Below are 12,106 nucleotides of genomic sequence, written 5' to 3' on the forward strand. Positions count from 1 at the left end.
ACCGCCAGGTGGGTGCCAGGAGGGGGCTGCTGCAGGTGGGTGCCGGGGCGGGCACTGCCGGGTGGGTGCCGGGAGGGGGCTGTGGCAGCAGGTGCCAGGGCGGGCACCGCCGGGTGGCACGGAGGCAGCAGATCTCTGAGAAAACATTCCGTCAGGACGAGGGGCTGTGCAGACCTGTGGTGCAGTCCACGCTCTGGTCTCTGCGGCCCAGAGGCTGTGGACGCGCAGGGACCGCCAAACGCCCACCGCGGCACCCCTCCTCTCGTTTGGCCGCCGCCGCCTTGTTGTCCGATGGCCCTCTCCTCACGCTCCTGCGGCCAGGCCCGGCCTCCTTGAACTTCCTGCCTGGGCGCCTGTGCTGTCGCGCTTCCTGCTTCCTGGGCGCCGGCCCCCCAGCGCGAGCTGAGGCCCCGCGCACCCGCAGGAGCTCCCCGTGGCTGCAGGGCCTCCCAGCAGGTCCGGGCCAGGCTCTCTTTGGCTGGCTGGGACCTGCGAGCTGACGGGCTCTGAGAGGGAAGACGGCTTGGGAGCCTGAGAGCAGCTGCGCGGCCGTGGCGGGGGGCGCGGGGGCCTCTGGAGGACCCAAAGCTGGGGAAAGACCAGAGCCGCGTGTGGAAAACGGGTCTGGGGAAGCATGTGCTCTCTGCAGGGAGGAACATTCTCCTCCACGTCCTTGGGAACCCTTCAGCAAAGAGTGCCTTCTTTACCAGTGCACGGCAGTTGGATTTGAGTGTGTGTGAGTGTAAGTGGAAGGACACTCGGGGGCTGCAAGAGCAGGACTGCCGAAGGGCCCCAGGGTGCCCTGCAGTCTAAATCCTACCAGCCTTCCCCGGCTAGCTCCTGTCCCTCCTCCCTGCCCCGCGGAACTCGCTTTACTCCCCTGGGAACAGCACGTTAGAGCAGATCGCTGTCCTTGCACTTCACCAGCTGGCACCTTTAGTTGGGTTGAGTAAGTGCTGCGTGCATGTTAGTCTTCGCCCGCTCGTCGGTCCGTTGCCCAAATGATCGGCCACATGGGGGCAGGCCCAAAGCTTGGTTACCTCTCCCCGGCCCCACCCAGTGGGCCCACCACGCCCCACTGCGCACGGCGGGCAGCCAGCGCTGGCCTGTTGTGAACTGTGGCCGGCTGGGGGGCTGGGAACACCTGGATCCCTCCAGAGCCGCCCTTCGCACGTGGGGGCACCCCCCGAGAGCCCTGCAGAGCGGCTGGAGTGTAAAGGCCGAGCTGAGCCAGCGTTCCACTGCTGGGCGGGCTGGCTCCCGCCCCGGCCCTCTGCGGACAGCCCCTTCTCGGAACGGCTGGCCGCACCCCTGCACGACCGTGACCTCGGAGGCCAGGCTGCGCCTTTGATCTCGCGTGCTCGGGAGGAGGAGCGGGCGGAGGCCTTCGGCAGGGTCGTCAGCTCCAAGCAGGCTGCTCCGCGCTGTTGCCTGGACGCGGGGGACGTGGAATGCGCGATGGTCCCACGGGCTCTCTTCCCCCTTCATAAATTCCATGGGAAACAGATGAGCACGGTCTCAGGCGCAGCGTGTTGGAGCAGGGTTGTGATGCTGTAGGCGGGGACCGGCTCGCCTCTCCCTGACCTGAGGCGTCAGGGCTGTGCTGGGAGAACTACCAGCTGTCTAGACAGAGAGACTTTACAAAGGTGAACTTCAGGAGCTGGAGCCGGCGCGGCGTGGGCGGAGGGACATGGAGGGGAGCTGGGCCCGCGGGCCCTGATGGCACAAGGCGGGGAGGGACGGGGCAGCCCTCTTCCAGGCTGCTGCAGATGTCGGCTCTCAGAGCCGGGAATCCGCTCTGCCCAGGCCTGGCGTTGTTGTCCGCGGGCCGATGACCGGCAGGACGATGGGCCCCTGCTGCCCCGGGGACTGTGCCGCCTGCCGGGAGCGCGGGCCTGGGCGCAGCCTGTGGCTCCAGGCTGCCCACCCTCGGGTCAGCGGGCAGGGAGCCCTGCTGCGGGGCCACAGGGCTGCGGGCCCACGGGGAAGCCAGCCGGCCCTCGGCCCACGCCCCTCATCGGAATTTATCGCATGCAATACGGATTTTCACGGGTTTTATACGTTACCTATTCATGCAACAGATAACAATACAAATAAACTCTCCTTTATGGAGTGCGTGACTGTACACGCTCCCTGGAATATATTTCGCCGTTGATCCCCAACCACTGGGCGAGGGGCTCGCCCGGGAACCAGCAGGGAACCAGGGGGACAAACGAAGGCAGCTTGGGTGGAGGGGACACCGTCAGCACCACCGCTGCCCTCACTGCGTGTCGAGACGCCGGGCTGCCCCGAGCGCAGAGAAGACCCCGCGGCTGGTGGGGCTCGCCAGCTCCAGCAGGAACGGCCAGGGCGGGGCTTGGAGCTTGGCTGCTCTGATCCCCAAAGCCCGTCTGGATGCTTCCCGGCCCCTGCTGTCCTCGGGGTACAGCGCACCCCTACCCTCGGCTCGGGTGGACATGGCCTCTGGCCTCGCTGGCGCCTCCCGTGCAGATGGACCAGGGCAAGGCTGACTTCTCCCTGTTGGGTCGTTGGCGTCACAATTTGTCCTTGGTCAGACCTGAGCCGTTCTTTTTCCAAGCTTAAATGTTGGAATTTTTAGGTGCGCTTGGAAGAATCGAATTTCCTGGCCTCCGTTCATGGACTCACTGTTCAGCCTCCTGGTGCCTGAGATTTTATTATTTGTGCCTTCAAATGTAGGTTTAAAATACCCATATCAGACCAGAAAAGCTGTGGTGGTCTCCGGAGTCAGCTGGTGTTTCTGTAGGAGCTTCCGTCTTTGAAGTTCAGACTTTTGGGAGCTTGTCATTTTCCGTCGTGCTGCTGGGTGATAAATGTTGCTTTGCTTGCTGCTTCTTTTTTAACCCCCTACCCTCCCCCACAGCCCCACGGCTCGTTTTAATAAAAAGAAATGGCAGGTGACAGTATCCCTGAAGCGTTTTGGTGGGGCTCTTATAATGAGGTTTGTTGAAATTCTGGATAGGAAATGTTTCCCTCTTAGGCTCAGAGGCAGAAATTTAAACTTTTGTGGTGTCTGTGGACTTTTTCTTTTGAGCCAGCTGGCTTTGCCTCTTCAAAGACGTCAGCCCCAGCCTTGCCAAGTGTTGAGTTTATAGCTCCACTGTTAGTGAGTAATGCGAGTGCAAAAATAGGTGAACTTTTTTCCTCCCTCGCTTTTAAAGAGAGAGAGTAAGTGTGTTTTCCAATATTCCACCCATCAAAAACAGTTGAAGCAATTTTAGCTCACTTTTTCCCTGAAAAGATTCCCTCCAAAGCTGACTCAGATCGTGGAACACTTCAAGGAAGAATTTTTCCATGGAAGTTTAGGGTAACGAATGAGTGCGCTGGAGGGAGGAAGAATTCCTCAGTGTTCTCTGTAATGTCAGTTACGTGGCTGCCTGACACACGCACATAAAATGTGTAACAGACCCACTGCTGTTCCCTCCACGCCCAGAGGAGGCTAAGCAGTGACCCTTTCTTTCCATTACGAATCCTCTTGGCTTAATTTTCCCAACTGAAGCTTTAAACAAGATTATGGTTATGTATATGATATTCTTTGAAAATACTGATGAAGAAAATTTCCTAAGAACACATAAAACAAGGAGTCATTTCAGCCCTGAATAAATCTGCTGTGTGCTGAAAGGGGGTGGGTTTGAGGGTTAAATGCAAAACAGCTGAAATGCAAACATTTTTATTGCAACTGGGAAGTAGCCAGCTCTGCACAGGAGCTTTATTGCACCTGGAGTCGGTATCAGAAGTGTCCTCACGACCCTGTCTATAAACACACCTGAGCTGTTGGGGTGGTGATTTACGAGAGCATGTACTCCTCCCCCACCGCTCGCGCCATTTGCTCCTCTAGGCTCCTGCTGGTTCCTGAGGGAGCTCCCTTGCTGTGTCCGTTTCTTACCTGCCCCCAGTTAGGAACCTCCTCTCCCCCCTGGTCCTCTCTCCCTGTGTAATTCAACCTCCTCAAGCTTCTTCCATCTTCATACAGCACAAACACCTCCCACCCCAGGGCTCCCTTTCACTAATCACGCATCTTTCCTGCCCTCCTCAGCTAAGCTGCTTGCTAGATGAATCCACACTTTCTGTCCCCATGTTTCTACCTGCTAGTCATTCCCCAAACAACTGCCGTATGGTTTCCTTGACCCTGCTGAGTTCTTCACCCTCCACGTGGCTAAAGCGAATGGGGCATTTCTCAGTCCTCATCTTATGCGATTTCCTTAGAGCATTTGATAATGACCTTTCATCTATCCATCTGTCCACCCACCCATCCAGCCAGCCATCTGTCTGTCCATCCATCTATCTGTCCATCCGTCCGTCTTCTGTCCATCCACCTGTCCACCTATCCACCCGTCCACCCATCCATCCACCCATCCATCCACCCATCCATCCATCCACCCATCCATCCATCCATCCACCCACCCGTCCACCTGTCCACCCGTCCACCCATCCATCCACCCATCCATCCACCCATCCATCCATCCACCCATCCATCCATCCATCCACCCACCCATCCACCTGTCCATCCGTCCACCCCCCATCCATCCATCCATCCATCCATCCATCCATCCATCCATCCATCCATCCATCCAAAAGTTACTTGATGTCCCTCTTGACTTGGGAACTGGCCTCCTGTCTTCTGTGATGCTGCTCTTTCCTGGTGCCCCCACCTCTCTCACCCTCCAGTCCTCCTCCTTGGTCTCCCTCCTGAGCATCCTCTACTTGTGCCTTAAATATCCATGTGAGCCAGGGCTCCTTTCTGGACCCTTGGGTTTCTCTCTAACCACACTTCCACTCTTTGCCTCAGCTTCTTCCTTTGTACTGGTGATGTCCAAAGCTGCATCTCCAGCTTGCACCTCTTTCCTAAGCTCGAGAGGCACCAGTGGACCCCTCTTAGGTTGGACCCTCGATTCTAAGTTGCCCTTTTGTCTGTAGTCCATGCTTCACTCTGTGTTCATTGAATGGCTCCAGAATCCTGGGGGTCATCCTTGACTCCTCTTTCTCCATTGGCCAACGTCAGCTCTGTCCCTTCGGTGTGAAGTGTCCAGATCCCCTTAAGCCCTGGTCTGGGTCATCAGAGAAGGGGGCCCAGGACCACCCCCAAGCATCAGGGTTCCTTCCCAGCTGCACCTCCCATCTACCTGTCCCCATCTGCCCCCTCTTACTGCTCCAGTCGTAGCCTCTTCACTTTACAATAATAACAGTTGACGTGTAATAAGTGCCTATTGTGTACCTGGTGCTAAGATAAACTCCTTATAGGTGTTATCTCATATATCCCAGTTATTCAGATGGGAAAACCGAGGCCCCAAGTGGTTTTGGCTGGGCCCTTCACGTGGACAGCTTATTAGGCCACAGCTCCCACTTCACAGCCACAGAGCAGCTGTCAAAACAGGAACTGCAGCTCCAAGAGAGCCCTGGGCCCCCCCATTGCTGGGGCCTCATTTCATCCCCCTTCATCCTTTTTGGCCTAAGTTTTTCAACAAAAACATGAGAAGTGCAGATCCTCTGGCCTCAGGCAGTATCTCCCCAACCCGCCCTCCTCCCGGCAGCAGGGTCATTTCTTCGAAACCCTGGTCTGGTCCTGTCCCTCCCGGTGTCCCTCCCTTCAGTGACAGCTCTTCCTGCTCAGGGTAAAGTCTAGGGCTGTGCTAAGCACTGAGAATCCAGGGGTGAAGCAGAAGGACGAAGGGATGAAGAAAAGGATTTCAGCACCCAAGGCATTTGCACATGTGTGGGACGATAAACCCTTAACCAGCAATTTTAACACTCTATGCCAAGCATCATGGAGAGGAGGGGGCGCCCCTGTGCCCCAAGGTCCCAGGCCGGCTCACTCCCCAGGAGCTGGCGGGGGCCAACCTCCCCGCTCCTCCCCTGCTGCCAGCTCGGAGGTGCCTCTCCCCCAGACGCCACCTGGGCGCTGGGCGCTCCGTGGACACACCTCAGGAGGGGCCTTGGAAGCCAAGGTGTGGCTTCTAGATTTTAGCCTCACGGCAATAAGGTTGCAGGTAGGGATTTTAAGGCGGGGTGGCACGGCCGAGGTCCTGGCAACACCTGGCTGCAGAGAGAGGGCGGGGAGGGACGGGCACAGGCCTCGAGACCCCCGGTGATCGTGACCCAGGGCACGGCCGTTCCAAACTCCCCAGCCGATCTAAGGTATCGCCAGGCTTGGGACGGACCAAGCTAGAGCAACGACTCTTAGTTCAAGTTCACGGTAGAACCACCTGGGGGGACTTTTTTTTTTTTTAAAGATTTATTTATTTTTTATTCTCTCCCCTTCTCCCCCTGCCCCACTTGTCTGTTCTCTGTGTCTATTCGCTGCGTGTTCTTCTTTGTCCGCTTCTGTTGTTGTCAGCCGCACGGGAATCTGTGTTTCCCCTTGTTGCGTCATATTGTTGTGTCAGCTCTCCGTGTGTGCGGCACCATTCCTGGGCAGGCTGCACTTTCTTTCGCGCTGGGTGGCTCTCCTTACGGGGCGCACTCCTTGCACGTGGGGCTCCCCTACGTGGGGGACACCCCTGCATGGCACGGCACTCCTTGCACACATCAGCACTGTGCATGGGTCAGCTCTACACGGGTCAAGGAGGCCCGGGGTTTGAACCGCGGACCTCCCATGTGGTAGACCCCTAACCACTGGGCCAAGTCCGTTTCCCTGGGGGGACTTTTGAAGACCAGCAGGCCCACCTCCAGGGATTCTCATGTACTGTGAAGCGGGCCTGCGTGCTGATGGTTCCATACGAAGATAAGGGAGGGCAGTGCTAGTCGGAAGACAGCTAGAGAACGACGGAAGGACTGAACAACAGTGATTCAGTGGTAGGTGAGGGTTGTGGCTAATGATACAAATGCAAGAACGTCCGCTGTTAGGAGGAGTTGAGAATATGGTGTACATTGGAAAAATATAATGTAACTTATAGACTATAGTCAACAGCAATATCACAGTATTCTTGTAGCAAAGGCAGAGAACGTACCATATCATGCTAAAGGTGAAAATAAAAGAATATGGGATTTAGTTTTATAAGATGTGAATATGATCGAGCACTTTTCCCCACTTCCTTCATTAACAAGGAGACCTTGGCATGTCACTATACCAATCTAGGCTCATTTAATCATCTTCCTGAACACTGGAGAAACAAGTGAGTCTGATTTTAGGATCAAATAAGGTAAATGTGTAAGTGTGCCTGGACGGGATCTTTTACCATAATGTGTCCATAATTTGGTTAGACTGTCTTTCGGCTGTCATTTTGTTTTTTTGAAGTTGAAGTAAACTTTACTAATTTTGAAAAAAAAAAGCAAGTTCCCAGGTGATTCTGAAGTCCGCCAGGGTGGAGAGCCGCGCAGGTGAGCGAGGCAGCTGGTGGGCAGGCGAGAGCAGAGCTCCTCAGGAGTGGACGTGGCGCCAGGCGGGTGGGAGGCTCCAGTGAGGAACAGAAGCGCCCCAGCCTCTGCCCTGCCCCTCCGTCTCTGCCGCCGCCGCCTCCCGTGCAACCTGAGAGCGAGACTCCGCTCCAGGCGACCCGTCCCATCCAGACGCGCTCCCTTTCAGGAGCAGCAGGGCGCTGCGGCCACTTCCGCCTGCTGAGGCAGACCCGTCAAGCTCTCACGGTGCTGCCGAAGGGACCGCTCTTCCCGAGGGGTGGTCTGGGCACGTGGAAGCACCAGGGACCCTCACAAGGAAGCTATTAGGCTGAGACTCTGGCACACGGAAGCAGGAGCCTTCTGTTGTGCCGGGGGCAGGAGGGTCTGCGCCGGCAGGGACCTGAGCAAGAGGAGAACAAGGCGCTGGCCCGCGGGGGAGGTTTTTACTGCTGCATTTCATCAAGTCCAAAACATGAACAACCAGGATGTGCTATTCAATCAGTCGTCATTGTTTAAACGGCAGTGAGTTTGTGTGTGTGTGTGTTTTATTTAGGAGGTACCGGGGATTGAACCCAGGACCTTGTACATGGGAAGCAGGTGCTCAACCACTAAGCTCCGCCAGCTCCAGCAGTGAGTTCTGTTAATTAGTGGCAGTGAAATAAAGGAGCGTCTTCTAATCAATGACATCTTCGATATGACGGTGTTGTTTTGCTCTTTATTAATTAACTAAATAATAAATTCAAAGCCCCCTGCTTTTATTTTTTATAACCAACTTGGAAATCCATTGAACAGGATGATCCACTGGCCAAGTATATTGTTATCTGGCTTCACTAAGATTAAAAGAAAACCCTGCCAGTTAAGCAATTGCATTGCGAGGAAAGGTTTGACGCCTGTAAGGTCAGGCTTGTTCCTAGGCACGGCAAGAGCCCAGGAAGTGTTTGTGGAGATGGTGACCTGGTGATGACACGATGGCAGCTCTAATCCTGGAATTCTGTGGGCGCTACTGCTACTGCTACTGCTTCTCCTTCTGCAGCTGCAGCTGCAGGCAGTCAGTCCCCCTCCCCAGCTAAGCTCAGGGATGACGGCTGTCAACGGAAAGGCTAAAACGGAAACATCTCTGAAAGAAAACACGAAGGAATGACTTCAACACCTCGGCGTAGGCAACTATTTCTTAGGCAGAAGTCAAACAGCACCAATCATAAAATAAACTGATAAACTGGACTCCATAAAAATAAAAAATTTCTGCGCATTAAAGTACTAAGAAGAGGAAATGACAAGCTATAGACTGTGAAACATTATTAACATATGCATCTGAGAAAGACTTGTACTCAGAATATATAAATACGTCTACGATCAAGAATAAAAAGAACTAAAATCAGCAGAAAGCATGAAGAGACACTTGATAAGAGACTACCAGCATGGGCAAAGGCTCCAGGGACCTTTGTGTCATTGGGGAAATGTCAATGAAAAACGCTGGGAGAGACTGCTTTATGCCCGCAGGACGGCCAAAGGGCAACATTGAATCCATCAAGTGTCGGGAAGACTGGAGCAACCGGAACTCTGGCACCTAGCTGGTAGACATTAAAATGTTACAACCGTTTTGGGAAACTCATTGGCAGTTTTGAGGTAAACCATATCCCTGCCCTATTACCTGACAATTTCACCCCTAAATGTTTACCCAAGAGAAGTGAAAACATGTCCATAGGAGGATTTGTAAAAGAACATACAAAGTCACTTTATTTGTAAGAGCTAAATCTGGAAATGACCCTGGGTTCATCAAGAGATAAATTGTGGTGTATCCATACAATGCAATAAAAAAGGACAAACCACTGATATATACAACAATCTGAAAGAATACAAAAATTTATTTTAAGTAATAGAACCCAGACACAAAAGCTTGAATGATTCCATTTATGTGACATTCTAACTGAGGCAAAACGAACCTCTGTTGATAGAAACCAGAGCAGTAGTTCTCTGGGTTGTTGTACTGTGGTGATTGGCAGAGCAAGGGGAAGAGGGAACTTTCTGGAGTGATGGAAATACTCTGTATTTTGATTGAGGCAGTGATTATATGGGTACACACAATTGTCAAAATGCCTTGAACTGTTCACGTAAGATCTGTGCATTTTATTTATGTTAAAAACACAACGGGGAAACGGACTTGGCCCAGTGGATAGGGCGTCCGTCTACCACATGGGAGGTCCACGGTTCAAACCCCGGGCCTCCTTGACCCGTGTGGAGCTGGTCCATGCGCAGTGCTGATGCGCGCAAGGAGTGCCCTGCCACGCAGGGGTGTCCCCCGTGGAGGGGAGCCCCACGTGCAAGGAGTGCACCACATAAGGAGAGCTGCCCAGCGGGAGAGAAAGTGCAGCCTGCCCAGGAATGGCACCGCCCACACAGAGAGCTGATGCAACAAGATGATGCAACAGAAGGAGACACAGATTCCAGTGCTGCTGATAAGGATAGAAGCGGTCACAGAAGAACACACAGTGAATGGACACAGAGAGCAGACAACTGGGGCGGGGAGGGGGGCGTCTTGGCCAGCGGGTCTGCACGCCAACCAGAGGAACCCACAAGGCCCGCGCCGGGCAGGTTACACAGTGCAGCCTCACCTCTGCGCACCCACTGGTTACTGTCGTGCAGGGCACTGGGCTCCTTGTTCCCACGTGACCCCGTGGAGCTCCGCGGTGCTGGATGACACGCAGCCAGGACTCGCGGAGGGGCTTGAGACCCAGCCCAGGGCCCACAGCTCTCTCCCGCTGGCGGGCGGGGGAGATCCTGCCCTGAGACTGCGGGGCAGCAGCCAGAGGCAGACAGAGGCAGGGCCTCCACCAGCCACAGCCCCCAAACCAGCTCTTCCCCCTCTGCCTGACACCTAAGCCCCAAAGTCTTCAATAGCGGCCCCGGGGCAATTCCTGGGTCCCTCTCCAAAAAGGTTCTCTTGTGAAACCTGCATTCGCAGAAACCAGCGGTCACTTCCTTTTCGCAAATCTTTCCAATGTTGGCAAGACCTGCAGCCCTGGAAGACGGCGCCCTCGTAACTCAGCGGCAGCTGGAGAAAGAGCCGGGAGCCAATTGACGGCCAAGGTCTTTGGAAAACTCAAGAACACAGCCTCAAGTGTTAGGTCCTGGGGCGACTTGAACAAACCCAGGCCGATGCAGCAGGAACCCGCCTCCACCTCAGCCTCCGCCTCCACCTCCAGGCAATGCACCTGCTTCCAGAAGGGCTGCGGGGCGGGCGGGCGCTGAGGAGACATGAGGTCACTGGTTTTTATCACATCTCAGCAAGGCGGCTTTCCCAGTGAGGAGACAGGAAAACAGGGGCCTGTGGAGGTAAAATGCCTGAGCCAGGAGTAAAAAAACAAAACCAAATTTCCAGCCTGTTGGATCAGGTGCCTGAGTTTCAGGAACACAGCCACCTTGTCAGACTCTTGTCTGGACTGTGGCGTCCGAGAGTGGCTGCCCCTTATGGCCACTGGAAGCCTTGGCTAGTTCTGTCCATGGGTCTTCTATAAAATAGAAGATGTTTAATTTCTTAAAACGCCCATCTAAATGGAAGTTATTGTTGTCCTTGGGAAAGAAATTATTTAATTCCCAAGTTAAACAGATAAAGCCTCCTTTAATCTTAAGAAAAGTAAAATTGAGCAAAACTTTATAGATATGGTTCACGTAGATATTCCCTTATTGAAGTAGCAGTTTTTTCTTTGTTGGTGGTTTAATTTTTAAATTGTGTTTGATTCTTCTGTTTTCTTTGCCTTCTGCCAAGGACAGAAGTTATCTCAGTTTTATGGATGTATCTAATTTTTATTTTGTCTATTTCAGAGTAATAATGGAATACATGCACATAGTTAAAATTAAATAGCACCAAAGACTCATCAGGAAAGCTTGCAGTCCCTTGTGCCCCCTTCCACACTGCCCTACTTCCTAGGCCCCTCTGCATGAGCACTTGTTTTATTCTTTCATTTGGGACAAAGCAAGGAAATGCATTTAGACCAGAGGCCATTCCTAACAAGGATAAAGTATGTGTGGGGAGAATGTCCCATTAGCTCCAGGTGAATTGACCCTCTATGACTTCTATTCCTTTAACAACAACGAAAATGTGCCTGCCTCTTTTAAAGCTTATAGACAAGGGAACAGATCATAACTGGTACAGATAAAATGCACGGGCACAAAACACACACTTACATTATCATTAGCCACGTCAAGAAATGGAGCAGAACTAGGATCGTGGAAGCCTTCTTCAAACACTCCCTTCCTTCATTCTCAAAAGGTAACCATTATCCTCATTATCACCATGGATGGGTTTGGCCTTCTTGAAATTTCCATAAAAATTTGATAAAATTCTATACAAATTTAGTATGTAATCATTGTGCCTCACTTCTTTAACATTTTTGTAAGATTCACTCATATTATTTCCCGTCACTATAATTGGTTAGTTGTCATCGATGTATGGTTTTCTTTTATTTCATTTTATTTTATTTATTCTGCCTCCCCACGCCCCTCCGTTGTTAGCTCTTCTGTGTCCATTCGCTGTGTGTTCTTCTGCGTCCGCTTGCGTTCTCAGCAGCACTGGGAATCTGCGTCTCTTTGTTGCGTCATCTCGCTGCGTCAGCTCTCCGTGTGTGCAGCGCCATTCCTGGTGGCTGCGTTTTATTCGTGTGGGGCGGCTCTCCTTGCGCAAGGGGCACCCCTAAGCAAGGGACACCCCTGCAGGGCACGGCACTTCTTGCGTGCGGCAGCACTGCACATGGGC

Source organism: Dasypus novemcinctus, chromosome 13 (genome assembly GCF_030445035.2).
Source record: "Dasypus novemcinctus isolate mDasNov1 chromosome 13, mDasNov1.1.hap2, whole genome shotgun sequence".
In the NCBI taxonomy this organism is placed as follows: Eukaryota; Metazoa; Chordata; class Mammalia; order Cingulata; family Dasypodidae; genus Dasypus; species Dasypus novemcinctus.